This window comes from Salminus brasiliensis, chromosome 11, assembly GCF_030463535.1.
Source record: "Salminus brasiliensis chromosome 11, fSalBra1.hap2, whole genome shotgun sequence".
Taxonomy (NCBI): Eukaryota; Metazoa; Chordata; class Actinopteri; order Characiformes; family Bryconidae; genus Salminus; species Salminus brasiliensis.
The window spans coordinates 32041074-32065144 of NC_132888.1; the positions used below are offsets into that span (position 1 = coordinate 32041074).

General features: G+C 38.7%; 75 pseudogenes; all 75 read right to left on the minus strand.

Annotated features, from left to right (window-relative positions):
- Positions 1-27: 27 nt before the first annotated feature.
- Positions 28-146, minus strand: LOC140569531 (5S ribosomal RNA; annotated as a pseudogene).
- Positions 147-328: 182 nt separating this feature from the next.
- On the minus strand, positions 329-447 carry LOC140569982 (5S ribosomal RNA; annotated as a pseudogene).
- Positions 448-632: 185 nt separating this feature from the next.
- On the minus strand, positions 633-751 carry LOC140569371 (5S ribosomal RNA; annotated as a pseudogene).
- A 186-nt stretch (positions 752-937) lies between these two features.
- Positions 938-1056, minus strand: LOC140569156 (5S ribosomal RNA; annotated as a pseudogene).
- A 185-nt stretch (positions 1057-1241) lies between these two features.
- On the minus strand, positions 1242-1360 carry LOC140569372 (5S ribosomal RNA; annotated as a pseudogene).
- A 185-nt stretch (positions 1361-1545) lies between these two features.
- LOC140565983 (5S ribosomal RNA) lies at positions 1546-1664 on the minus strand (annotated as a pseudogene).
- Positions 1665-1923: 259 nt separating this feature from the next.
- On the minus strand, positions 1924-2042 carry LOC140570729 (5S ribosomal RNA; annotated as a pseudogene).
- A 185-nt stretch (positions 2043-2227) lies between these two features.
- Positions 2228-2346, minus strand: LOC140569373 (5S ribosomal RNA; annotated as a pseudogene).
- A 185-nt stretch (positions 2347-2531) lies between these two features.
- LOC140571709 (5S ribosomal RNA) lies at positions 2532-2650 on the minus strand (annotated as a pseudogene).
- Positions 2651-2835: 185 nt separating this feature from the next.
- LOC140569374 (5S ribosomal RNA) lies at positions 2836-2954 on the minus strand (annotated as a pseudogene).
- A 185-nt stretch (positions 2955-3139) lies between these two features.
- LOC140565991 (5S ribosomal RNA) lies at positions 3140-3258 on the minus strand (annotated as a pseudogene).
- A 185-nt stretch (positions 3259-3443) lies between these two features.
- LOC140569983 (5S ribosomal RNA) lies at positions 3444-3562 on the minus strand (annotated as a pseudogene).
- A 185-nt stretch (positions 3563-3747) lies between these two features.
- Positions 3748-3866, minus strand: LOC140569375 (5S ribosomal RNA; annotated as a pseudogene).
- A 185-nt stretch (positions 3867-4051) lies between these two features.
- LOC140571711 (5S ribosomal RNA) lies at positions 4052-4170 on the minus strand (annotated as a pseudogene).
- A 185-nt stretch (positions 4171-4355) lies between these two features.
- LOC140569376 (5S ribosomal RNA) lies at positions 4356-4474 on the minus strand (annotated as a pseudogene).
- Positions 4475-4696: 222 nt separating this feature from the next.
- On the minus strand, positions 4697-4815 carry LOC140569377 (5S ribosomal RNA; annotated as a pseudogene).
- A 185-nt stretch (positions 4816-5000) lies between these two features.
- On the minus strand, positions 5001-5119 carry LOC140568071 (5S ribosomal RNA; annotated as a pseudogene).
- A 222-nt stretch (positions 5120-5341) lies between these two features.
- LOC140567192 (5S ribosomal RNA) lies at positions 5342-5460 on the minus strand (annotated as a pseudogene).
- A 186-nt stretch (positions 5461-5646) lies between these two features.
- Positions 5647-5765, minus strand: LOC140572902 (5S ribosomal RNA; annotated as a pseudogene).
- Positions 5766-5987: 222 nt separating this feature from the next.
- LOC140569379 (5S ribosomal RNA) lies at positions 5988-6106 on the minus strand (annotated as a pseudogene).
- Positions 6107-6291: 185 nt separating this feature from the next.
- Positions 6292-6410, minus strand: LOC140571539 (5S ribosomal RNA; annotated as a pseudogene).
- A 185-nt stretch (positions 6411-6595) lies between these two features.
- Positions 6596-6714, minus strand: LOC140571856 (5S ribosomal RNA; annotated as a pseudogene).
- Positions 6715-6900: 186 nt separating this feature from the next.
- LOC140569381 (5S ribosomal RNA) lies at positions 6901-7019 on the minus strand (annotated as a pseudogene).
- A 222-nt stretch (positions 7020-7241) lies between these two features.
- LOC140566066 (5S ribosomal RNA) lies at positions 7242-7360 on the minus strand (annotated as a pseudogene).
- Positions 7361-7545: 185 nt separating this feature from the next.
- On the minus strand, positions 7546-7664 carry LOC140568072 (5S ribosomal RNA; annotated as a pseudogene).
- Positions 7665-7849: 185 nt separating this feature from the next.
- LOC140568073 (5S ribosomal RNA) lies at positions 7850-7968 on the minus strand (annotated as a pseudogene).
- A 222-nt stretch (positions 7969-8190) lies between these two features.
- On the minus strand, positions 8191-8309 carry LOC140572809 (5S ribosomal RNA; annotated as a pseudogene).
- Positions 8310-8494: 185 nt separating this feature from the next.
- LOC140571858 (5S ribosomal RNA) lies at positions 8495-8613 on the minus strand (annotated as a pseudogene).
- Positions 8614-8799: 186 nt separating this feature from the next.
- Positions 8800-8918, minus strand: LOC140569382 (5S ribosomal RNA; annotated as a pseudogene).
- A 222-nt stretch (positions 8919-9140) lies between these two features.
- LOC140571345 (5S ribosomal RNA) lies at positions 9141-9259 on the minus strand (annotated as a pseudogene).
- A 185-nt stretch (positions 9260-9444) lies between these two features.
- LOC140568075 (5S ribosomal RNA) lies at positions 9445-9563 on the minus strand (annotated as a pseudogene).
- A 185-nt stretch (positions 9564-9748) lies between these two features.
- Positions 9749-9867, minus strand: LOC140569383 (5S ribosomal RNA; annotated as a pseudogene).
- Positions 9868-10089: 222 nt separating this feature from the next.
- On the minus strand, positions 10090-10208 carry LOC140572903 (5S ribosomal RNA; annotated as a pseudogene).
- A 185-nt stretch (positions 10209-10393) lies between these two features.
- Positions 10394-10512, minus strand: LOC140570730 (5S ribosomal RNA; annotated as a pseudogene).
- Positions 10513-10697: 185 nt separating this feature from the next.
- LOC140572549 (5S ribosomal RNA) lies at positions 10698-10816 on the minus strand (annotated as a pseudogene).
- A 185-nt stretch (positions 10817-11001) lies between these two features.
- On the minus strand, positions 11002-11120 carry LOC140569384 (5S ribosomal RNA; annotated as a pseudogene).
- A 222-nt stretch (positions 11121-11342) lies between these two features.
- On the minus strand, positions 11343-11461 carry LOC140569385 (5S ribosomal RNA; annotated as a pseudogene).
- Positions 11462-11807: 346 nt separating this feature from the next.
- LOC140572316 (5S ribosomal RNA) lies at positions 11808-11926 on the minus strand (annotated as a pseudogene).
- Positions 11927-12148: 222 nt separating this feature from the next.
- Positions 12149-12267, minus strand: LOC140571662 (5S ribosomal RNA; annotated as a pseudogene).
- A 185-nt stretch (positions 12268-12452) lies between these two features.
- Positions 12453-12571, minus strand: LOC140572551 (5S ribosomal RNA; annotated as a pseudogene).
- A 185-nt stretch (positions 12572-12756) lies between these two features.
- On the minus strand, positions 12757-12875 carry LOC140569386 (5S ribosomal RNA; annotated as a pseudogene).
- Positions 12876-13097: 222 nt separating this feature from the next.
- LOC140572542 (5S ribosomal RNA) lies at positions 13098-13216 on the minus strand (annotated as a pseudogene).
- Positions 13217-13562: 346 nt separating this feature from the next.
- LOC140570731 (5S ribosomal RNA) lies at positions 13563-13681 on the minus strand (annotated as a pseudogene).
- Positions 13682-13903: 222 nt separating this feature from the next.
- Positions 13904-14022, minus strand: LOC140572904 (5S ribosomal RNA; annotated as a pseudogene).
- Positions 14023-14207: 185 nt separating this feature from the next.
- LOC140572625 (5S ribosomal RNA) lies at positions 14208-14326 on the minus strand (annotated as a pseudogene).
- A 222-nt stretch (positions 14327-14548) lies between these two features.
- LOC140571540 (5S ribosomal RNA) lies at positions 14549-14667 on the minus strand (annotated as a pseudogene).
- Positions 14668-14852: 185 nt separating this feature from the next.
- Positions 14853-14971, minus strand: LOC140572552 (5S ribosomal RNA; annotated as a pseudogene).
- Positions 14972-15156: 185 nt separating this feature from the next.
- On the minus strand, positions 15157-15275 carry LOC140572039 (5S ribosomal RNA; annotated as a pseudogene).
- A 222-nt stretch (positions 15276-15497) lies between these two features.
- Positions 15498-15616, minus strand: LOC140572267 (5S ribosomal RNA; annotated as a pseudogene).
- Positions 15617-15838: 222 nt separating this feature from the next.
- Positions 15839-15957, minus strand: LOC140569387 (5S ribosomal RNA; annotated as a pseudogene).
- Positions 15958-16142: 185 nt separating this feature from the next.
- Positions 16143-16261, minus strand: LOC140572001 (5S ribosomal RNA; annotated as a pseudogene).
- A 507-nt stretch (positions 16262-16768) lies between these two features.
- On the minus strand, positions 16769-16887 carry LOC140568022 (5S ribosomal RNA; annotated as a pseudogene).
- A 185-nt stretch (positions 16888-17072) lies between these two features.
- On the minus strand, positions 17073-17191 carry LOC140572070 (5S ribosomal RNA; annotated as a pseudogene).
- Positions 17192-17413: 222 nt separating this feature from the next.
- Positions 17414-17532, minus strand: LOC140570282 (5S ribosomal RNA; annotated as a pseudogene).
- Positions 17533-17717: 185 nt separating this feature from the next.
- On the minus strand, positions 17718-17836 carry LOC140567011 (5S ribosomal RNA; annotated as a pseudogene).
- A 185-nt stretch (positions 17837-18021) lies between these two features.
- Positions 18022-18140, minus strand: LOC140569388 (5S ribosomal RNA; annotated as a pseudogene).
- Positions 18141-18325: 185 nt separating this feature from the next.
- Positions 18326-18444, minus strand: LOC140569169 (5S ribosomal RNA; annotated as a pseudogene).
- A 185-nt stretch (positions 18445-18629) lies between these two features.
- Positions 18630-18748, minus strand: LOC140569180 (5S ribosomal RNA; annotated as a pseudogene).
- Positions 18749-18933: 185 nt separating this feature from the next.
- Positions 18934-19052, minus strand: LOC140569389 (5S ribosomal RNA; annotated as a pseudogene).
- Positions 19053-19238: 186 nt separating this feature from the next.
- LOC140571108 (5S ribosomal RNA) lies at positions 19239-19357 on the minus strand (annotated as a pseudogene).
- A 185-nt stretch (positions 19358-19542) lies between these two features.
- On the minus strand, positions 19543-19661 carry LOC140569391 (5S ribosomal RNA; annotated as a pseudogene).
- A 185-nt stretch (positions 19662-19846) lies between these two features.
- LOC140569192 (5S ribosomal RNA) lies at positions 19847-19965 on the minus strand (annotated as a pseudogene).
- A 185-nt stretch (positions 19966-20150) lies between these two features.
- Positions 20151-20269, minus strand: LOC140569392 (5S ribosomal RNA; annotated as a pseudogene).
- A 185-nt stretch (positions 20270-20454) lies between these two features.
- Positions 20455-20573, minus strand: LOC140569393 (5S ribosomal RNA; annotated as a pseudogene).
- Positions 20574-20758: 185 nt separating this feature from the next.
- LOC140572463 (5S ribosomal RNA) lies at positions 20759-20877 on the minus strand (annotated as a pseudogene).
- Positions 20878-21099: 222 nt separating this feature from the next.
- On the minus strand, positions 21100-21218 carry LOC140570732 (5S ribosomal RNA; annotated as a pseudogene).
- A 186-nt stretch (positions 21219-21404) lies between these two features.
- On the minus strand, positions 21405-21523 carry LOC140569394 (5S ribosomal RNA; annotated as a pseudogene).
- Positions 21524-21708: 185 nt separating this feature from the next.
- Positions 21709-21827, minus strand: LOC140569395 (5S ribosomal RNA; annotated as a pseudogene).
- Positions 21828-22013: 186 nt separating this feature from the next.
- LOC140572317 (5S ribosomal RNA) lies at positions 22014-22132 on the minus strand (annotated as a pseudogene).
- Positions 22133-22317: 185 nt separating this feature from the next.
- Positions 22318-22436, minus strand: LOC140569397 (5S ribosomal RNA; annotated as a pseudogene).
- A 185-nt stretch (positions 22437-22621) lies between these two features.
- On the minus strand, positions 22622-22740 carry LOC140570102 (5S ribosomal RNA; annotated as a pseudogene).
- A 185-nt stretch (positions 22741-22925) lies between these two features.
- LOC140569398 (5S ribosomal RNA) lies at positions 22926-23044 on the minus strand (annotated as a pseudogene).
- Positions 23045-23229: 185 nt separating this feature from the next.
- Positions 23230-23348, minus strand: LOC140569399 (5S ribosomal RNA; annotated as a pseudogene).
- A 185-nt stretch (positions 23349-23533) lies between these two features.
- Positions 23534-23652, minus strand: LOC140569400 (5S ribosomal RNA; annotated as a pseudogene).
- Positions 23653-23837: 185 nt separating this feature from the next.
- On the minus strand, positions 23838-23956 carry LOC140572464 (5S ribosomal RNA; annotated as a pseudogene).
- Between the last annotated feature and the right edge of the window lie 115 nt (positions 23957-24071).

The following is a 24071-nucleotide window of genomic DNA, read 5'->3' on the forward strand; positions in this document are numbered from 1 at the left end:
AGCTTTAATTGTTTGCAGGATTGGAAAAGCTTACAACACCTGGTATTCCCAGACAGTCTCCCATTCAAGTACTAACCAGGCCCAACCCTAGGTAGCTTCTGAGATCAGACGAGATCAGGCATTTTAAGGGTGGAATGGCCGTAAGCAGAAGCACCTTGCAAACTAGAGGATTCAAATTTCATAGCTAAGACCATATTTGTTCAAAACCAAGCAAAAGCATTCCATTTCAACACAACATTTACAACACAAAAGAGTTTCAACTACAAATTTGTGCAAAAGATGTAAATAACATGGAAATGTAAGCTTTAATTGTTTGCAGGATTGGAAAAGCTTACAACACCTGGTATTCCCAGACAGTCTCCCATTCAAGTACTAACCAGGCCCAACCCTAGGTAGCTTCTGAGATCAGACGAGATCAGGAATTCTAAGGGTGGAATGGCCGTAAGCAGAAGCACCTTGCAAACTAGAGGATTCAAATTTCATAGCTAAGACCATATTTGTTCAAAACCAAGCAAAAGCATTCCATTTCAACACATCAACATTTACAACACAAAAGAGTTTCAACTACAAATTTGTGCAAAAGATGTAAATAACATGGAAATGTAAGCTTTAATTGTTTGCAGGATTGGAAAAGCTTACAACACCTGGTATTCCCAGACAGTCTCCCATTCAAGTACTAACCAGGCCCAACCCTAGGTAGCTTCTGAGATCAGACGAGATCAGGCATTCTAAGGGTGGAATGGCCGTAAGCAGAAGCACCTTGCAAACCTAGAGGATTCAAATTTCATAGCTAAGACCATATTTGTTCAAAACCAAGCAAAAGCATTCCATTTCAACACATCAACATTTACAACACAAAAGAGTTTCAACTACAAATTTGTGCAAAAGATGTAAATAACATGGAAATGTAAGCTTTAATTGTTTGCAGGATTGGAAAAGCTTACAACACCTGGTATTCCCAGACAGTCTCCCATTCAAGTACTAACCAGGCCCAACCCTTGGTAGCTTCTGAGATCAGACGAGATCAGGCATTCTAAGGGTGGAATGGCCGTAAGCAGAAGCACCTTGCAAACTAGAGGATTCAAATTTCATAGCTAAGACCATATTTGTTCAAAACCAAGCAAAAGCATTCCATTTCAACACATCAACATTTACAACACAAAAGAGTTTCAACTACAAATTTGTGCAAAAGATGTAAATAACATGGAAATGTAAGCTTTAATTGTTTGCAGGATTGGAAAAGCTTACAACACCTGGTATTCCCAGACAGTCTCCCATTCAAGTACTAACCAGGCCCAACCCTAGGTAGCTTCTGAGATCAGACGAGATCAGGCATTCTAAGGGTGGAATGGCCGTAAGCAGAAGCACCTTGCAAACTAGAGGATTCAAATTTCATAGCTAAGACCATATTTGTTCAAAACCAAGCAAAAGCATTCCATTTCAACACATCAACATTTACAACACAAAAGAGTTTCAACTACAAATTTGTGCAAAAGATGTAAATAACATGGAAATGTAAGCTTTAATTGTTTGCAGGATTGGAAAAGCTTACAACACCTGATATTCCCAGACAGTCTCCCATTCAAGTACTAACCAGGCCCAACCCTAGGTAGCTTCTGAGATCAGACGAGAACAGGCATTCTAAGGGTGGAATGGCCGTAAGCAGAAGCACCTTGCAAACTAGAGGATTCAAATTTCATAGCTAAGACCATATTTGTTCAAAACCAAGCAAAAGCATTCCATTTCAACACATCAACATTTACAACACAAAGCATTCCATTTCAACACATCAACATTTACAACACAAAGCATTCCATTTCAACACATCAACATTTACAACACAAAAGAGTTTCATCTACAAATTTGTGCAAAAGATGTAAATAACATGGAAATGTAAGCTTTAATTGTTTGCAGGATTGGAAAAGCTTACAACACCTGATATTCCCAGACAGTCTCCCATTCAAGTACTAACCAGGCCCAACCCTAGGTAGCTTCTGAGATCAGACGAGATCAGGCATTCTAAGGGTGGAATGGCCGTAAGCAGAAGCACCTTGCAAACTAGAGGATTCAAATTTCATAGCTAAGACCATATTTGTTCAAAACCAAGCAAAAGCATTCCATTTCAACACATCAACATTTACAACACAACAGAGTTTCAACTACAAATTTGTGCAAAAGATGTAAATAACATGGAAATGTAAGCTTTAATTGTTTGCAGGATTGGAAAAGCTTACAACACCTGGTATTCCCAGACAGTCTCCCATTCAAGTACTAACCAGGCCCAACCCTAGGTAGCTTCTGAGATCAGACGAGATCAGGCATTCTAAGGGTGGAATGGCCGTAAGCAGAAGCACCTTGCAAACTAGAGGATTCAAATTTCATAGCTAAGACCATATTTGTTCAAAACCAAGCAAAAGCATTCCATTTCAACACATCAACATTTACAACACAAAAGAGTTTCAACTACAAATTTGTGCAAAAGATGTAAATAACATGGAAATGTAAGCTTTAATTGTTTGCAGGATTGGAAAAGCTTACAACACCTGGTATTCCCAGACAGTCTCCCATTCAAGTACTAACCAGGCCCAACCCTTGGTAGCTTCTGAGATCAGACGAGATCAGGCATTCTAAGGGTGGAATGGCCTTAAGCAGAAGCACCTTCCAAACTAGAGGATTCAAATTTCATAGCTAAGACCATATTTGTTCAAAACCAAGCAAAAGCATTCCATTTCAACACATCAACATTTACAACACAAAAGAGTTTCAACTACAAATTTGTGCAAAAGATGTAAATAACATGGAAATGTAAGCTTTAATTGTTTGCAGGATTGGAAAAGCTTACAACACCTGGTATTCCCAGACAGTCTCCCATTCAAGTACTAACCAGGCCCAACCCTAGGTAGCTTCTGAGATCAGACGAGATCAGGCATTCTAAGGGTGGAATGGCCGTAAGCAGAAGCACCTTGCAAACTAGAGGATTCAAATTTCATAGCTAAGACCATATTTGTTCAAAACCAAGCAAAAGCATTCCATTTCAACACATCAACATTTACAACACAAAAGAGTTTCAACTACAAATTTGTGCAAAAGATGTAAATAACATGGAAATGTAAGCTTTAATTGTTTGCAGGATTGGAAAAGCTTACAACACCTGATATTCCCAGACAGTCTCCCATTCAAGTACTAACCAGGCTCAACCCTAGGTAGCTTCTGAGATCAGACGAGATCAGGCATTCTAAGGGTGGAATGGCCGTAAGCAGAAGCACCTTGCAAACTAGAGGATTCAAATTTCATAGCTAAGACCATATTTGTTCAAAACCAAGCAAAAGCATTCCATTTCAACACATCAACATTTACAACACAAAAGAGTTTCAACTACAAATTTGTGCAAAAGATGTAAATAACATGGAAATGTAAGCTTTAATTGTTTGCAGGATTGGAAAAGCTTACAACACCTGGTATTCCCAGACAGTCTCCCATTCAAGTACTAACCAGGCCCAACCCTAGGTAGCTTCTGAGATCAGACGAGATCAGGAATTCTAAGGGTGGAATGGCCGTAAGCAGAAGCACCTTGCAAACTAGAGGATTCAAATTTCATAGCTAAGACCATATTTGTTCAAAACCAAGCAAAAGCATTCCATTTCAACACATCAACATTTACAACACAACAGAGTTTCAACTACAAATTTGTGCAAAAGATGTAAATAACATGGAAATGTAAGCTTTAATTGTTTGCAGGATTGGAAAAGCTTACAACACCTGGTATTCCCAGACAGTCTCCCATTCAAGTACTAACCAGGCCCAACCCTAGGTAGCTTCTGAGATCAGACGAGATCAGGCATTCTAAGGGTGGAATGGCCGTAAGCAGAAGCACCTTGCAAACTAGAGGATTCAAATTTCATAGCTAAGACCATATTTGTTCAAAACCAAGCAAAAGCATTCCATTTCAACACATCAACATTTACAACACAAAAGAGTTTCAACTACAAATTTGTGCAAAAGATGTAAATAACATGGAAATGTAAGCTTTAATTGTTTGCAGGATTGGAAAAGCTTACAACACCTGGTATTCCCAGACAGTCTCCCATTCAAGTACTAACCAGGCCCAACCCTTGGTAGCTTCTGAGATCAGACGAGATCAGGCATTCTAAGGGTGGAATGGCCTTAAGCAGAAGCACCTTGCAAACTAGAGGATTCAAATTTCATAGCTAAGACCATATTTGTTCAAAACCAAGCAAAAGCATTCCATTTCAACACATCAACATTTACAACACAAAAGAGTTTCAACTACAAATTTGTGCAAAAGATGTAAATAACATGGAAATGTAAGCTTTAATTGTTTGCAGGATTGGAAAAGCTTACAACACCTGGTATTCCCAGACAGTCTCCCATTCAAGTACTAACCAGGCCCAACCCTAGGTAGCTTCTGAGATCAGACGAGATCAGGCATTCTAAGGGTGGAATGGCCGTAAGCAGAAGCACCTTGCAAACTAGAGGATTCAAATTTCATAGCTAAGACCATATTTGTTCAAAACCAAGCAAAAGCATTCCATTTCAACACATCAACATTTACAACACAAAGCATTCCATTTCAACACATCAACATTTACAACACAAAAGAGTTTCATCTACAAATTTGTGCAAAAGATGTAAATAACATGGAAATGTAAGCTTTAATTGTTTGCAGGATTGGAAAAGCTTACAACACCTGGTATTCCCAGACAGTCTCCCATTCAAGTACTAACCAGGCCCAACCCTAGGTAGCTTCTGAGATCAGACGAGATCAGGCATTCTAAGGGTGGAATGGCCGTAAGCAGAAGCACCTTGCAAACTAGAGGATTCAAATTTCATAGCTAAGACCATATTTGTTCAAAACCAAGCAAAAGCATTCCATTTCAACACATCAACATTTACAACACAAAAGAGTTTCAACTACAAATTTGTGCAAAAGATGTAAATAACATGGAAATGTAAGCTTTAATTGTTTGCAGGATTGGAAAAGCTTACAACACCTGGTATTCCCAGACAGTCTCCCATTCAAGTACTAACCAGGCCCAACCCTTGGTAGCTTCTGAGATGAGACAAGATCAGGCATTCTAAGGATGGAATGGCCGCAAGCAGAAGCACCTTGCAAACTAGAGGATTCAAATTTCATAGCTAAGACCATATTTATTCAAAACCAAGCAAAAGCATTCCATTTCAACACATCAACATTTACAACACAAAGCATTCCATTTTAACACATCAACATTTACAACACAAAAGAGTTTCATCTACAAATTTGTGCAAAAGATGTAAATAACATGGAAATGTAAGCTTTAATTGTTTGCAGGATTGGAAAAGCTTACAACACCTGGTCTTCCCAGACAGTCTCCCATTCAAGTACTAACCAGGCCCAACCCTAGGTAGCTTCTGAGATCAGACGAGATCAGGCATTCTAAGGGTGGAATGGCCGTAAGCAGAAGCACCTTGCAAACCTAGAGGATTCAAATTTCATAGCTAAGACCATATTTGTTCAAAACCAAGCAAAAGCATTCCATTTCAACACATCAACATTTACAACACAAAAGAGTTTCAACTACAAATTTGTGCAAAAGATGTAAATAACATGGAAATGTAAGCTTTAATTGTTTGCAGGAATGGAAAAGCTTACAACACCTGGTATTCCCAGACAGTCTCCCATTCAAGTACTAACCGTGCCCAACCCTAGGTAGCTTCTGAGATCAGACGAGATCAGGCATTCTAAGGGTGGAATGGCCGTAAGCAGAAGCACCTTGCAAACTAGAGGATTCAAATTTCATAGCTAAGACCATATTTGTTCAAAACCAAGCAAAAGCATTCCATTTCAACACATCAACATTTACAACACAAAGCATTCCATTTCAACACATCAACATTTACAACACAAAAGAGTTTCATCTACAAATTTGTGCAAAAGATGTAAATAACATGGAAATGTAAGCTTTAATTGTTTGCAGGATTGGAAAAGCTTACAACACCTGGTATTCCCAGACAGTCTCCCATTCAAGTACTAACCAGGCCCAACCCTAGGTAGCTTCTGAGATCAGACGAGATCAGGCATTCTAAGGGTGGAATGGCCGTAAGCAGAAGCACCTTGCAAACTAGAGGATTCAAATTTCATAGCTAAGACCATATTTGTTCAAAACCAAGCAAAAGCATTCCATTTCAACACATCAACATTTACAACACAAAAGAGTTTCAACTACAAATTTGTGCAAAAGATGTAAATAACATGGAAATGTAAGCTTTAATTGTTTGCAGGATTGGAAAAGCTTACAACACCTGGTATTCCCAGACAGTCTCCCATTCAAGTACTAACCAGGCCCAACCCTAGGTAGCTTCTGAGATCAGACGAGATCAGGCATTCTAAGGGTGGAACGGCCGTAAGCAGAAGCACCTTGCAAACTAGAGGATTCAAATTTCATAGCTAAGACCATATTTGTTCAAAACCAAGCAAAAGCATTCCATTTCAACACATCAACATTTACAACACAAAAGAGTTTCAACTACAAATTTGTGCAAAAGATGTAAATAACATGGAAATGTAAGCTTTAATTGTTTGCAGGATTGGAAAAGCTTACAACACCTGGTATTCCCAGACAGTCTCCCATTCAAGTACTAACCAGGCCCAACCCTAGGTAGCTTCTGAGATCAGACGAGATCAGGCATTCTAAGGGTGGAATGGCCGTAGGCAGAAGCACCTTGCAAACCTAGAGGATTCAAATTTCATAGCTAAGACCATATTTGTTCAAAACCAAGCAAAAGCATTCCATTTCAACACATCAACATTTACAACACAAAAGAGTTTCAACTACAAATTTGTGCAAAAGATGTAAATAACATGGAAATGTAAGCTTTAATTGTTTGCAGGATTGGAAAAGCTTACAACACCTGGTATTCCCAGACAGTCTCCCATTCAAGTACTAACCAGGCCCAACCCTAGGTAGCTTCTGAGATCAGACGAGATCAGGCATTCTAAGGGTGGAATGGCCGTAAGCAGAAGCACCTTGCAAACTAGAGGATTCAAATTTCATAGCTAAGATCATATTTGTTCAAAACCAAGCAAAAGCATTCCATTTCAACACATCAACATTTACAACACAAAGCATTCCATTTCAACACATCAACATTTACAACACAAAAGAGTTTCATCTACAAATTTGTGCAAAAGATGTAAATAACATGGAAATGTAAGCTTTAATTGTTTGCAGGATTGGAAAAGCTTACAACACCTGATATTCCCAGACAGTCTCCCATTCAAGTACTAACCAGGCCCAACCCTAGGTAGCTTCTGAGATCAGACAAGATCAGGCATTCTGAGGGTGGAATGGCCGTAAGCAGAAGCACCTAGCAAACTAGAGGATTCAAATTTCATAGCTAAGACCATATTTGTTCAAAACCAAGCAAAAGCATTCCATTTCAACACATCAATATTTACAACACAAAAGAGTTTCAACTACAAATTTGTGCAAAAGATGTAAATAACATGGAAATGTAAGCTTTAATTGTTTGCAGGATTGGAAAAGCTTACAACACCTGGTATTCCCAGACAGTCTCCCATTCAAGTACTAACCAGGCCCAACCCTTGGTAGCTTCTGAGATGAGACAAGATCAGGCATTCTAAGGATGGAATGGCCGCAAGCAGAAGCACCTTGCAAACTAGAGGATTCAAATTTCATAGCTAAGACCATATTTGTTCAAAACCAAGCAAAAACATTCCATTTCAACACATCAATATTTACAACACAAAAGAGTTTCAACTACAAATTTGTGCAAAAGATGTAAATAACATGGAAATGTAAGCTTTAATTGTTTGCAGGATTGGAAAAGCTTACAACACCTGGTATTCCCAGACAGTCTCCCATTCAAGTACTAACCAGGCCCAACCCTTGGTAGCTTCTGAGATGAGACAAGATCAGGCATTCTAAGGATGGAATGGCCGCAAGCAGAAGCACCTTGCAAACTAGAGGATTCAAATTTCATAGCTAAGACCATATTTGTTCAAAACCAAGCAAAAGCATTCCATTTCAACACATCAACATTTACAACACAAAGCATTCCATTTCAACACATCAACATTTACAACACAAAAGAGTTTCATCTACAAATTTATTCAAAAGATGTAAATAACATGGAAATGTAAGCTTTAATTGTTTGCAGGATTGGAAAAGCTTAAAACACCTGGTATTCCCAGACAGTCTCCCATTCAAGTACTAACCAGGCCCAACCCTAGGTAGCTTCTGAGATCAGACGAGATCAGGCATTCTAAGGGTGGAATGGCCGTAAGCAGAAGCACCTTGCAAACTAGAGGATTCAAATTTCATAGCTAAGACCATATTTGTTCAAAACCAAGCAAAAGCATTCCATTTCAACACATCAACATTTACAACACAAAAGAGTTTCAACTACAAATTTGTGCAAAAGATGTAAATAACATGGAAATGTAAGCTTTAATTGTTTGCAGGATTGGAAAAGCTTACAACACCTGGTATTCCCAGACAGTCTCCCATTCAAGTACTAACCAGGCCCAACCCTAGGTAGCTTCTGAGATCAGACGAGATCAGGCATTCTAAGGGTGGAATGGCCGTAGGCAGAAGCACCTTGCAAACCTAGAGGATTCAAATTTCATAGCTAAGACCATATTTGTTCAAAACCAAGCAAAAGCATTCCATTTCAACACATCAACATTTACAACACAAAAGAGTTTCAACTACAAATTTGTGCAAAAGATGTAAATAACATGGAAATGTAAGCTTTAATTGTTTGCAGGATTGGAAAAGCTTACAACACCTGGTATTCCCAGACAGTCTCCCATTCAAGTACTAACCAGGCCCAACCCTAGGTAGCTTCTGAGATCAGACGAGATCAGGCATTCTAAGGGTGGAATGGCCGTAAGCAGAAGCACCTTGCAAACTAGAGGATTCAAATTTCATAGCTAAGATCATATTTGTTCAAAACCAAGCAAAAGCATTCCATTTCAACACATCAACATTTACAACACAAAGCATTCCATTTCAACACATCAACATTTACAACACAAAAGAGTTTCATCTACAAATTTGTGCAAAAGATGTAAATAACATGGAAATGTAAGCTTTAATTGTTTGCAGGATTGGAAAAGCTTACAACACCTGATATTCCCAGACAGTCTCCCATTCAAGTACTAACCAGGCCCAACCCTAGGTAGCTTCTGAGATCAGACGAGATCAGGCATTCTGAGGGTGGAATGGCCGTAAGCAGAAGCACCTAGCAAACTAGAGGATTCAAATTTCATAGCTAAGACCATATTTGTTCAAAACCAAGCAAAAGCATTCCATTTCAACACATCAATATTTACAACACAAAAGAGTTTCAACTACAAATTTGTGCAAAAGATGTAAATAACATGGAAATGTAAGCTTTAATTGTTTGCAGGATTGGAAAAGCTTACAACACCTGGTATTCCCAGACAGTCTCCCATTCAAGTACTAACCAGGCCCAACCCTTGGTAGCTTCTGAGATGAGACAAGATCAGGCATTCTAAGGATGGAATGGCCGCAAGCAGAAGCACCTTGCAAACTAGAGGATTCAAATTTCATAGCTAAGACCATATTTGTTCAAAACCAAGCAAAAGCATTCCATTTCAACACATCAACATTTACAACACAAAAGAGTTTCAACTACAAATTTGTGCAAAAGATGTAAATAACATGGAAATGTAAGCTTTAATTGTTTGCAGGATTGGAAAAGCTTACAACACCTGGTATTCCCAGACAGTCTCCCATTCAAGTACTAACCAGGCCCAACCCTAGGTAGCTTCTGAGATCAGACGAGATCAGGCATTCTAAGGGTGGAATGGCCGTAAGCAGAAGCACCTTGCAAACTAGAGGATTCAAATTTCATAGCTAAGACCATATTTGTTCAAAACCAAGCAAAAGCATTCCATTTCAACACATCAACATTTACAATACAAAGCATTCCATTTCAACACATCAACATTTACAACACAAAAGAGTTTCATCTACAAATTTGTGCAAAAGATGTAAATAACATGGAAATGTAAGCTTTAATTGTTTGCAGGATTGGAAAAGCTTACAACACCTGGTATTCCCAGACAGTCTCCCATTCAAGTACTAACCGTGCCCAACCCTAGGTAGCTTCTGAGATCAGACGAGATCAGGCATTCTAAGGGTGGAATGGCCGTAAGCAGAAGCACCTTGCAAACTAGAGGATTCAAATTTCATAGCTAAGACCATATTTGTTCAAAACCAAGCAAAAGCATTCCATTTCAACACATCAACATTTACAACACAAAAGAGTTTCAACTACAAATTTGTGCAAAAGATGTAAATAACATGGAAATGTAAGCTTTAATTGTTTGCAGGATTGGAAAAGCTTACAACACCTGATATTCCCAGACAGTCTCCCATTCAAGTACTAACCAGGCCCAACCCTAGGTAGCTTCTGAGATCAGACGAGATCAGGCATTCTAAGGGTGGAATGGCCGTAAGCAGAAGCACCTTGCAAACTAGAGGATTCAAATTTCATAGCTAAGACCATATTTGTTCAAAACCAAGCAAAAGCATTCCATTTCAACACATCAACATTTACAACACAAAAGAGTTTCAACTACAAATTTGTGCAAAAGATGTAAATAACATGGAAATGTAAGCTTTAATTGTTTGCAGGATTGGAAAAGCTTACAACACCTGGTATTCCCAGACAGCCTCCCATTCAAGTACTAACCAGGCCCAACCCTAGGTAGCTTCTGAGATCAGACGAGATCAGGCATTCTAAGGATGGAATGGCCGTAAGCAGAAGCACCTTGCAAACTAGAGGATTGAAATTTCATAGCTAAGACCATATTTGTTCAAAACCAAGCAAAAGCATTCCATTTCAACACATCAACATTTACAACACAAAAGAGTTTCAACTACAAATTTGTGCAAAAGATGTAAATAACATGGAAATGTAAGCTTTAATTGTTTGCAGGATTGGAAAAGCTTACAACACCTGGTATTCCCAGACAGTCTCCCATTCAAGTACTAACCAGGCCCAACCCTAGGTAGCTTCTGAGATCAGACGAGATCAGGCATTCTAAGGGTGGAATGGCCGTAAGCAGAAGCACCTTGCAAACTAGAGGATTCAAATTTCATAGTTAAGACCATATTTGTTCAAAACCAAGCAAAAGCATTCCATTTCAACACATCAACATTTACAATACAAAGCATTCCATTTCAACACATCAACATTTACAACACAAAAGAGTTTCAACTACAAATTTGTGCAAAAGATGTAAATAACATGGAAATGTAAGCTTTAATTGTTTGCAGGATTGGAAAAGCTTACAACACCTGGTATTCCCAGACAGTCTCCCATTCAAGTACTAACCAGGCCCAACCCTAGGTAGCTTCTGAGATCAGACGAGATCAGGCATTCTAAGGGTGGAATGGCCGTAAGCAGAAGCACCTTGCAAACTAGAGGATTCAAATTTCATAGCTAAGACCATATTTGTTCAAAACCAAGCAAAAGCATTCCATTTCAACACATCAACATTTACAACACAAAAGAGTTTCAACTACAAATTTGTGCAAAAGATGTAAATAACATGGAAATGTAAGCTTTAATTGTTTGCAGGATTGGAAAAGCTTACAACACCTGGTATTCCCAGACAGTCTCCCATTCAAGTACTAACCAGACCCAACCCACATCAACATTTATAACACAAAAGAGTTTCAACTATAAATTTGTGCAAAAGATGTAAATAACATGGAAATGTAAGCTTTAATTGTTTGCAGGTTTGGAAAAGCTTACAACACCTGATATTCCCAGACAGCCTCCCATTCAAGTACTAACCAGGCCCAACCCTAGGTAGCTTCTGAGATCAGACGAGATCAGGCATTCTAAGGGTGGAATGGCCGTAAGCAGAAGCACCTTGCAAACTAGAGGATTCAAATTTCATAGCTAAGATCATATTTGTTCAAAACCAAGCAAAAGCATTCCATTTCAACACATCAACATTTACAACACAAAGCATTCCATTTCAACACATCAACATTTACAACACAAAAGAGTTTCATCTACAAATTTGTGCAAAAGATGTAAATAACATGGAAATGTAAGCTTTAATTGTTTGCAGGATTGGAAAAGCTTACAACACCTGGTATTCCCAGACAGTCTCCCATTCAAGTACGAACCAGGCCCAACCCTAGGTAGCTTCTGAGATCAGACGAGATCAGGCATTCTAAGGGTGGAATGGCCGTAAGCAGAAGCACCTTGCAAACTAGAGGATTCAAATTTCATAGCTAAGACCATATTTGTTCAAAACCAAGCAAAAGCATTCCATTTCAACACATCAACATTTACAACACAAAAGAGTTTCAACTACAAATTTGTGCAAAAGATGTAAATAACATGGAAATGTAAGCTTTAATTGTTTGCAGGATTGGAAAAGCTTACAACACCTGGTATTCCCAGACAGCCTCCCATTCAAGTACTAACCAGGCCCAACCCTAGGTAGCTTCTGAGATCAGACGAGATCAGGCATTCTAAGGATGGAATGGCCGTAAGCAGAAGCACCTTGCAAACTAGAGGATTCAAATTTCATAGCTAAGACCATATTTGTTCAAAACCAAGCAAAAGCATTCCATTTCAACACATCAACATTTACAACACAAAAGAGTTTCAACTACAAATTTGTGCAAAAGATGTAAATAACATGGAAATGTAAGCTTTAATTGTTTGCAGGATTGGAAAAGCTTACAACACCTGGTATTCCCAGACAGTCTCCCATTCAAGTACTAACCAGGCCCAACCCTAGGTAGCTTCTGAGATCAGACGAGATCAGGCATTCTAAGGGTGGAATGGCCGTAAGCAGAAGCACCTTGCAAACTAGAGGATTCAAATTTCATAGTTAAGACCATATTTGTTCAAAACCAAGCAAAAGCATTCCATTTCAACACATCAACATTTACAATACAAAGCATTCCATTTCAACATATCAACATTTACAACACAAAAGAGTTTCAACTACAAATTTGTGCAAAAGATGTAAATAACATGGAAATGTAAGCTTTAATTGTTTGCAGGATTGGAAAAGCTTACAACACCTGGTATTCCCAGACAGTCTCCCATTCAAGTACTAACCAGGCCCAACCCTAGGTAGCTTCTGAGATCAGACGAGATCAGGCATTCAAAGGGTGGAATTGCCATAAGCAGAAGAACCTTGCAAACTAGAGGATTCAAATTTCATAGCTAAGACCATATTTGTTCAAAACCAAGCAAAAGCATTCCATTTCAACACATCAACATTTACAACACAAAAGAGTTTCAACTACAAATTTGTGCAAAAGATGTAAATAACATGGAAATGTAAGCTTTAATTGTTTGCAGGATTGGAAAAGCTTACAACACCTGGTATTCCCAGACAGTCTCCCATTCAAGTACTAACCAGACCCAACCCACATCAACATTTATAACACAAAAGAGTTTCAACTACAAATTTGTGCAAAAGATGTAAATAACATGGAAATGTAAGCTTTAATTGTTTGCAGGATTGGAAAAGCTTACAACACCTGATATTCCCAGACAGTCTCCCATTCAAGTACTAACCAGGCCCAACCCTAGGTAGCTTCTGAGATCAGACGAGATCAGGCATTCTAAGGGTGGAATGGCCGTAAGCAGAAGCACCTTGCAAACTAGAGGATTCAAATTTCATAGCTAAGACCATATTTGTTCAAAACCAAGCAAAAGCATTCCATTTCAACACATCAACATTTACAACACAAAGCATTCCATTTCAACACATCAACATTTACAACACAAAAGAGTTTCAACTACAAATTTGTGCAAAAGATGTAAATAACATGGAAATGTAAGCTTTAATTGTTTGCAGGATTGGAAAAGCTTACAACACCTGGTATTCCCAGACAGTCTCCCATTCAAGTACTAACCGTGCCCAACCCTAGGTAGCTTCTGAGATCAGACGAGATCAGGCATTCTAAGGGTGGAATGGCCGTAAGCAGAAGCACCTTGCAAACTAGAGGATTCAAATTTCATAGCTAAGACCATATTTGTTCAAAACCAAGCAAAAGCATTCCATTTCAACACATCAACATTTACAACACAAAAGAGTTTCAACTACAAATTTGTGCAAAAGATGTAAATAACATGGAAATGTAAGCTTTAATTGTTTGCAGGATTGGAAAAGCTTACAACACCTGATATTCCCAGACAGTCTCCCATTCAAGTACTAACCAGACCCAACCCTAGGTAGCTTCTGAGATCAGACGAGATCAGGCATTCTAAGGGTGGAATGGCCGTAAGCAGAAGCACCTTGCAAACTAGAGGATTCAAATTTCATAGCTAAGATCATATTTGTTCAAAACCAAGCAAAAGCATTCCATTTCAACACATCAACATTTACAACACAAAGCATTCCATTTCAACACATCAACATTTACAACACAAAAGAGTTTCATCTACAAATTTGTGCAAAAGATGTAAATAACATGGAAATGTAAGCTTTAATTGTTTACAGGATTGGAAAAGCTTACAACACCTGGTATTCCCAGACAGTCTCCCATTCAAGTACTAACCAGGCCCAACCCTAGGTAGCTTCTGAGATCAGACGAGATCAGGCATTCTAAGGGTGGAACGGCCGTAAGCAGAAGCACCTTGCAAACTAGAGGATTCAAATTTCATAGCTAAGACCATATTTGTTCAAAACCAAGCAAAAGCATTCCATTTCAACACATCAACATTTACAACACAAAAGAGTTTCAACTACAAATTTGTGCAAAAGATGTAAATAACATGGAAATGTAAGCTTTAATTGTTTGCAGGATTGGAAAAGCTTACAACACCTGGTATTCCCAGACAGCCTCCCATTCAAGTACTAACCAGGCCCAACCCTAGGTAGCTTCTGAGATCAGACGAGATCAGGCATTCTAAGGATGGAATGGCCGTAAGCAGAAGCACCTTGCAAACTAGAGGATTCAAATTTCATAGCTAAGACCATATTTGTTCAAAACCAAGCAAAAGCATTCCATTTCAACACATCAACATTTACAACACAAAAGAGTTTCAACTACAAATTTGTGCAAAAGATGTAAATAACATGGAAATGTAAGCTTTAATTGTTTGCAGGATTGGAAAAGCTTACAACACCTGGTATTCCCAGACAGTCTCCCATTCAAGTACTAACCAGGCCCAACTCTAGGTAGCTTCTGAGATCAGACGAGATCAGGCATTCTAAGGGTGGAATGGCCGTAAGCAGAAGCACCTTGCAAACTAGAGGATTCAAATTTCATAGTTAAGACCATATTTGTTCAAAACCAAGCAAAAGCATTCCATTTCAACACATCAACATTTACAATACAAAGCATTCCATTTCAACACATCAACATTTACAACACAAAAGAGTTTCAACTACATATTTGTGCAAAAGATGTAAATAACATGGAAATGTAAGCTTTAATTGTTTGCAGGATTGGAAAAGCTTACAACACCTGGTATTCCCAGACAGTCTCCCATTCAAGTACTAACCAGGCCCAACCCTAGGTAGCTTCTGAGATCAGACGAGATCAGGCATTCTAAGGGTGGAATGGTCGTAAGCAGAAATACCTTGCAAACTAGAGGATTCAAATTTCATAGCTAAGACCATATTTGTTGAAAACCAAGCAAAAGCATTCCATTTCAACACATCAACATTTACAACACAAAGCATTCCATTTCAACACATCAACATTTACAACACAAAAGAGTTTTAACTACAAATTTGTGCAAAAGATGTAAATAACATGGAAATGTAAGCTTTAATTGTTTGCAGGATTGGAAAAGCTTACAACACCTGGTATTCCCAGACAGTCTCCCATTCAAGTACTAACCAGGCCCAACCCTAGGTAGCTTCTGAGATCAGACGAGATCAGGCATTCTAAGGGTGGAATGGCCGTAAGCAGAAGCACCTTGCAAACTAGAGGATTCAAATTTCATAGCTAAGACCATATTTGTTCAAAACCAAGCAAAAGCATTCCATTTCAACACATCAACATTTACAACACAAAAGAGTTTCAACTACAAATTTGTGCAAAAGATGTAAATAACATGGAAATGTAAGCTTTAATTGTTTGCAGGATTGGAAAAGCTTACAACACCTGGTATTCCCAGACAGTCTCCCATTCAAGTACTAACCAGGCCCAACCCTAGGTAGCTTCTGAGATCAGACGAGATCAGGCATTCTAAGGGTGGAATTGCCATAAGCAGAAGAACCTTGCAAACTAGAGGATTCAAATTTCATAGCTAAGACCATATTTGTTCAAAACCAAGCAAAAGCATTCCATTTCAACACATCAACATTTACAGCACAAAAGAGTTTCAACTACAAATTTGTGCAAAAGATGTAAATAACATGGAAATGTAAGCTTTAATTGTTTGCAGGATTGGAAAAGCTTACAACACCTGGTATTCCCAGACAGTCTCCCATTCAAGTACTAACCAGACCCAACCCACATCAACATTTATAACACAAAAGAGTTTCAACTACAAATTTGTGCAAAAGATGTAAATAACATGGAAATGTAAGCTTTAATTGTTTGCAGGATTGGAAAAGCTTACAACACCTGGTATTCCCAGACAGTCTCCCATTCAAGTACTAACCAGACCCAACCCACATCAACATTTATAACACAAAAGAGTTTCAACTACAAATTTGTGCAAAAGATGTAAATAACATGGAAATGTAAGCTTTAATTGTTTGCAGGATTGGAAAAGCTTACAACACCTGGTATTCCCAGACAGTCTCCCATTCAAGTACTAACCAGACCCAACCCTATGTAGCTTCTGAGATCAGACAACATCAGGCGTTCTAAGGGTGGAATGGCCGTAATCAGAAGAGCCTTGCAAACGAGAGGATTCAAATTTCATAGATAAGACCATATTTGTTCGAAACCAAGTAAAAGCATTCCATTTCAAGACATCAACATTTACAACACAAAAGAGTTTCAACTACAAATTTGTGCAAAAGATGTAAATAACATGGAAATGTAAGCTTTAATTGTTTGCAGGATTGGAAAAGCTTACAACACCTGATATTCCCAGACAGTCTCCCATTCAAGTACTAACCAGGCCCAACCCTAGGTAGCTTCTGAGATCAGACGAGATCTGGCATTCTAAGGGTGGAATGGTCGTAAGCAAAAACACCTTCCAAACTAGAGGATTCAAATTTCATAGCTAAGACCATATTTGTTGAAAACCAAGCAAAAGCATTCCATTTCAACACATCAACATTTACAACACAAAGCATTCCATTTCAACACATCAACATTTACAACACAAAAGAGTTTCAACTACAAATTTGTGCAAAAGATGTAAATAACATGGAAATGTAAGCTTTAATTGTTTGCAGGATTGGAAAAGCTTACATCACCTGGTATTCCCAGACAGTCTCCCATTCAAGTACTAACCAGGCCCAACCCTAGGTAGCTTCTGAGATCAGACGAGATCAGGCATTCTAAGGGTGGAATGGACGCAAGCAGAAGCACTTTGAAAACTAGAGGATTCAAATTTCATAGCTAAGACCATATTTGTTCAAAACCAAGCAAAAGCATTCCATTTCAACACATCAACATTTACAACACAAAAGAGTTTCAATTACAAATTTGTGCAAAAGATGTAAATAACATGGAAATGTAAGCTTTAATTGTTTGCAGGATTGGAAAAGCTTACAACACCTGATATTCCCAGACAGTCTCCCATTCAAGTACTAACCAGGCCCAACTCTAGGTAGTTTCTGAGATCAGACAAGATCAGGCATTCTAAGGGTGGAATGGCCGTAAGCAGAAGCACCTTTCAAACTAGAGGATTCAAATTTCATAGCTAAGACCATATTTGTTCAAAACCAAGCAAAAGCATTCCATTTCAACACATCAACATTTACAACACAAAAGAGTTTCAACTACAAATTTGTGCAAAAGATGTAAATAACATGGAAATGTAAGCTTTAATTGTTTGCAGGATTGGAAAAGCTTACAACACCTGGTATTCCCAGACAGTCTCCCATTCAAGTACTAACCAGGCCCAACCCTAGGTAGCTTCTGAGATCAGACGAGATCAGGCATTCTAAGGGTGGAATGGCCGTAAGCAGAAGCACCTTGCAAACTAGAGGATTCAAATTTCATAGCTAAGACCATATTTGTTCAAAACCAAGCAAAAGCATTCCATTTCAACACATCAACATTTACAACACAAAAGAGTTTCAACTACAAATTTGTGCAAAAGATGTAAATAACATGGAAATGTAAGCTTTAATTGTTTGCAGGATTGGAAAAGCTTACAACACCTGGTATTCCCAGACAGTCTCCCATTCAAGTACTAACCAGGCCCAACCCTTGGTAGCTTCTGAGATCAGACGAGATCAGGCATTCTAAGGGTGGAATGGCCGTAAGCAGAAGCACCTTGCAAACTAGAGGATTCAAATTTCATAGCTAAGACCATATTTGTTCAAAACCAAGCAAAAGCATTCCATTTCAACACATCAACATTTACAACACAAAAGAGTTTCAACTACAAATTTGTGCAAAAGATGTAAATAACATGGAAATGTAAGCTTTAATTGTTTGCAGGATTGGAAAAGCTTACAACACCTGGTATTCCCAGACAGTCTCCCATTCAAGTACTAACCAGGCCCAACCCTTGGTAGCTTCTGAGATCAGACGAGATCAGGCATTCTAAGGGTGGAATGGCCGTAAGCAGAAGCACGTTGCAAACTAGAGGATTCAAATTTCATAGCTAAGACCATATTTGTTCAAAACCAAGCAAAAGCATTCCATTTCAACACATCAACATTTACAACACAAAAGAGTTTCAACTACAAATTTGTGCAAAAGATGTAAATAACATGGAAATGTAAGCTTTAATTGTTTGCAGGATTGGAAAAGCTTACAACACCTGGTATTCCCAGACAGTCTCCCATTCAAGTACTAACCAGGCCCAACCCTAGGTAGCTTCTGAGATCAGACGAGATCAGGCATTCTAAGGGTGGAATGGCCGTAAGCAGAAGCACCTTGCAAACCTAGAGGATTCAAATTTCATAGCTAAGACCATATTTGTTCAAAACCAAGCAAAAGCATTCCATTTCAACACATCAACATTTACAACACAAAAGAGTTTCAACTACAAATTTGTGCAAAAGATGTAAATAACATGGAAATGTAAGCTTTAATTGTTTGCAGGATTGGAAAAGCTTACAACACCTGGTATTCCCAGACAGTCTCCCATTCAAGTACTAACCAGGCCCAACCCTAGGTAGCTTCCGAGATCAGACGAGATCAGGCATTCTAAGGGTGGAATGGCCGTAAGCAGAAGCACCTTTCAAACTAGAGGATTCAAATTTCATAGCTAAGACCATATTTGTTCAAAACCAAGCAAAAGCATTCCATTTCAACACATCAACATAAACAACACAAAAGAGTTTCAACTACAAATTTGTGCAAAAGATGTAAATAACATGGAAATGTAAGCTTTAATTGTTTGCAGGATTGGAAAAGCTTACAACACCTGGTATTCCCAGACAGTCTCCCATTCAAGTACTAACCAGGCCCAACCCTAGGTAGCTTCTGAGATCAGACGAGATCAGGCATTCTAAGGGTGGAATGGCCGTAAGCAGAAGCACCTTGCAAACTAGAGGATTCAAATTTCATAGCTAAGACCATATTTGTTCAAAACCAAGCAAAAGCATTCCATTTCAACACATCAACATTTACAACACAAAAGAGTTTCAACTACAAATTTGTGCAAAAGATGTAAATAACATGGAAATGTAAGCTTTAATTGTTTGCAGGATTGGAAAAGCTTACAACACCTGGTATTCCCAGACAGTCTCCCATTCAAGTACTAACCAGGCCCAACCCTTGGTAGCTTCTGAGATCAGACGAGATCAGGCATTCTAAGGGTGGAATGGCCGTAAGCAGAAGCACCTTGCAAACTAGAGGATTCAAATTTCATAGCTAAGACCATATTTGTTCAAAACCAAGCAAAAGCATTCCATTTCAACACATCAACATAAACAACACAAAAGAGTTTCAACTACAAATTTGTGCAAAAGATGTAAATAACATGGAAATGTAAGCTTTAATTGTTTGCAGGATTGGAAAAGCTTACAACACCTGGTATTCCCAGACAGTCTCCCATTCAAGTACTAACCAGGCCCAACCCTAGGTAGCTTCTGAGATCAGACGAGATCAGGCATTCTAAGGGTGGAATGGCCGTAAGCAGAAGCACCTTGCAAACTAGAGGATTCAAATTTCATAGCTAAGACCATATTTGTTCAAAACCAAGCAAAAGCATTCCATTTCAACACATCAACATAAACAACACAAAAGAGTTTCAACTACAAATTTGTGCAAAAGATGTAAATAACATGGAAATGTAAGCTTTAATTGTTTGCAGGATTGGAAAAGCTTACAACACCTGGTATTCCCAGACAGTCTCCCATTCAAGTACTAACCAGGCCCAACCCTAGGTAGCTTCTGAGATCAGACGAGATCAGGCATTCTAAGGGTGGAATGGCCGTAAGCAGAAGCACCTTGCAAACTAGAGGATTCAAATTTCATAGCTAAGACCATATTTGTTCAAAACCAAGCAAAAGCATTCCATTTCAACACATCAACATTTACAACACAAAAGAGTTTCAACTACAAATTTGTGCAAAAGATGTAGATAACATGGAAATGTAAGCTTTAATTGTTTGCAGGATTGGAAAAGCTTACAACACCTGGTATTCCCAGACAGTCTCCCATTCAAGTACTAACCAGGGCCAACCCTAGGTAGCTTCTGAGATCAGACGAGATCAGGCATTCTAAGGGTGGAATGGCCGTAAGCAGAAGCACCTTGCAAACTAGAGGATTCAAATTTCATAGCTAAGACCATATTTGTTCAAAACCAAGCAAAAGCATTCCATTTCAACACATCAACATTTACAACACAAAGCATTCCATTTCAACACATCAACATTTACAACACAAAAGAGTTTCATCTACAAATTTGTGCAAAAGATGTAAATAACATGGAAATGTAAGCTTTAATTGTTTGCAGGATTGGAAAAGCTTACAACACCTGATATTCCCAGACAGTCTCCCATTCAAGTACTAACCAGGCCCAACCCTAGGTAGCTTCTGAGATCAGACGAGATCAGGCATTCTAAGGGTGGAATGGCCGTAAGCAGAAGCACCTTGCAAACCTAGAGGATTCAAATTTCATAGCTAAGACCATATTTGTTCAAAACCAAGCAAAAGCATTCCATTTCAACACATCAACATTTACAACACAAAAGAGTTTCAACTACAAATTTGTGCAAAAGATGTAAATAACATGGAAATGTAAGCTTTAATTGTTTGCAGGATTGGAAAAGCTTACAACACCTGGTATTCCCAGACAGTCTCCCATTCAAGTACTAACCAGGCCCAACCCTAGGTAGCTTCTGAGATCAGACGAGATCAGGCATTCTAAGGGTGGAATGGCCGTAAGCAGAAGCACCTTGCAAACTAGAGGATTCAAATTTCATAGCTAAGACCATATTTGTTCAAAACCAAGCAAAAGCATTCCATTTCAACACATCAACATTTACAACACAAAAGAGTTTCAACTACAAATTTGTGCAAAAGATGTAAATAACATGGAAATGTAAGCTTTAATTGTTTGCAGGATTGGAAAAGCTTACAACACCTGGTATTCCCAGACAGTCTCCCATTCAAGTACTAACCAGGCCCAACCCTAGGTAGCTTCTGAGATCAGACGAGATCAGGCATTCTAAGGGTGGAATGGCCGTAAGCAGAAGCACCTTGCAAACCTAGAGGATTCAAATTTCATAGCTAGGACCATATTTGTTCAAAACCAAGCAAAAGCATTCCATTTCAACACATCAACATTTACAACACAAAAGAGTTTCAACTACAAATTTGTGCAAAAGATGTAAATAACATGGAAATGTAAGCTTTAATTGTTTGCAGGATTGGAAAAGCTTACAACACCTGGAATTCCCAGACAGTCTCCCATTCAAGTACTAACCAGGCCCAACCCTAGGTAGCTTCTGAGATCAGACAAGATCAGGCATTCTAAGGGTGGAATGGCCGTAAGCAGAAGCACCTTGCAAACTAGAGGATTCAAATTTCATAGCTAAGACCATATTTGTTCAAAACCAAGCAAAAGCATTCCATTTCAACACATCAACATAAACAACACAAAAGAGTTTCAACTACAAATTTGTGCAAAAGATGTAAATAACATGGAAATGTAAGCTTTAATTGTTTGCAGGATTGGAAAAGCTTACAACACCTGGTATTCCCAGACAGTCTCCCATTCAAGTACTAACCAGGCCCAACCCTAGGTAGCTTCTGAGATCAGACGAGATCAGGCATTCTAAGGGTGGAATGGCCGTAAGCAGAAGCACCTTGCAAACTAGAGGATTCAAATTTCATAGCTAAGACCATATTTGTTCAAAACCAAGCAAAAGCATTCCATTTCAACACATCAACATTTACAACACAAAAGAGTTTCAACTACAAATTTGTGCAAAAGATGTAAATAACATGGAAATGTAAGCTTTAATTGTTTGCAGGATTGGAAAAGCTTACAACACCTGGTATTCCCAGACAGTCTCCCATTCAAGTACCAACCAGGCCCAACCCTTGGTAGCTTCTGAGATCAGACGAGATCAGGCATTCTAAGGGTGGAATGGCCGTAAGCAGAAGCACCTTGCAAACTAGAGGATTCAAATTTCATAGCTAAGACCATATTTGTTCAAAACCAAGCAAAAGCATTCCATTTCAACACATCAACATAAACAACACAAAAGAGTTTCAACTACAAATTTGTGCAAAAGATGTAAATAACATGGAAATGTAAGCTTTAATTGTTTGCAGGATTGGAAAAGCTTACAACACCTGGTATTCCCAGACAGTCTCCCATTCAAGTACTAACCAGGCCCAACCCTAGGTAGCTTCTGAGATCAGACGAGATCAGGCATTCTAAGGGTGGAATGGCCGTAAGCAGAAGCACCTTGCAAACTAGAGGATTCAAATTTCATAGCTAAGACCATATTTGTTCAAAACCAAGCAAAAGCATTCCATTTCAACACATCAACATTTACAACACAAAAGAGTTTCAACTACAAATTTGTGCAAAAGATGTAGATAACATGGAAATGTAAGCTTTAATTGTTTGCAGGATTGGAAAAGCTTACAACACCTGGTATTCCCAGACAGTCTCCCATTCAAGTACTAACCAGGCCCAACCCTAGGTAGCTTCTGAGATCAGACGAGATCAGGCATTCTAAGGGTGGAATGGCCGTAAGCAGAAGCACCTTGCAAACTAGAGGATTCAAATTTCATAGCTAAGACCATATTTGTTCAAAACCAAGCAAAAGCATTCCATTTCAACACATCAACATAAACAACACAAAAGAGTTTCAACTACAAATTTGTGCAAAAGATGTAAATAACATGGAAATGTAAGCTTTAATTGTTTGCAGGATTGGAAAAGCTTACAACACCTGGTATTCCCAGACAGTCTCCCATTCAAGTACTAACCAGGCCCAACCCTAGGTAGCTTCTGAGATCAGACGAGATCAGGCATTCTAAGGGTGGAATGGCCGTAAGCAGAAGCACCTTGCAAACTAGAGGATTCAAATTTCATAGCTAAGACCATATTTGTTCAAAACCAAGCAAAAGCATTCCATTTCAACACATCAACATTTACAACACAAAAGAGTTTCAACTACAAATTTGTGCAAAAGATGTAGATAACATGGAAATGTAAGCTTTAATTGTTTGCAGGATTGGAAAAGCTTACAACACCTGGTATTCCCAGACAGTCTCCCATTCAAGTACTAACCAGGGCCAACCCTAGGTAGCTTCTGAGATCAGACGAGATCAGGCATTCTAAGGGTGGAATGGCCGTAAGCAGAAGCACCTTGCAAACTAGAGGATTCAAATTTCATAGCTAAGACCATATTTGTTCAAAACCAAGCAAAAGCATTCCATTTCAACACATCAACATTTACAACACAAAGCATTCCA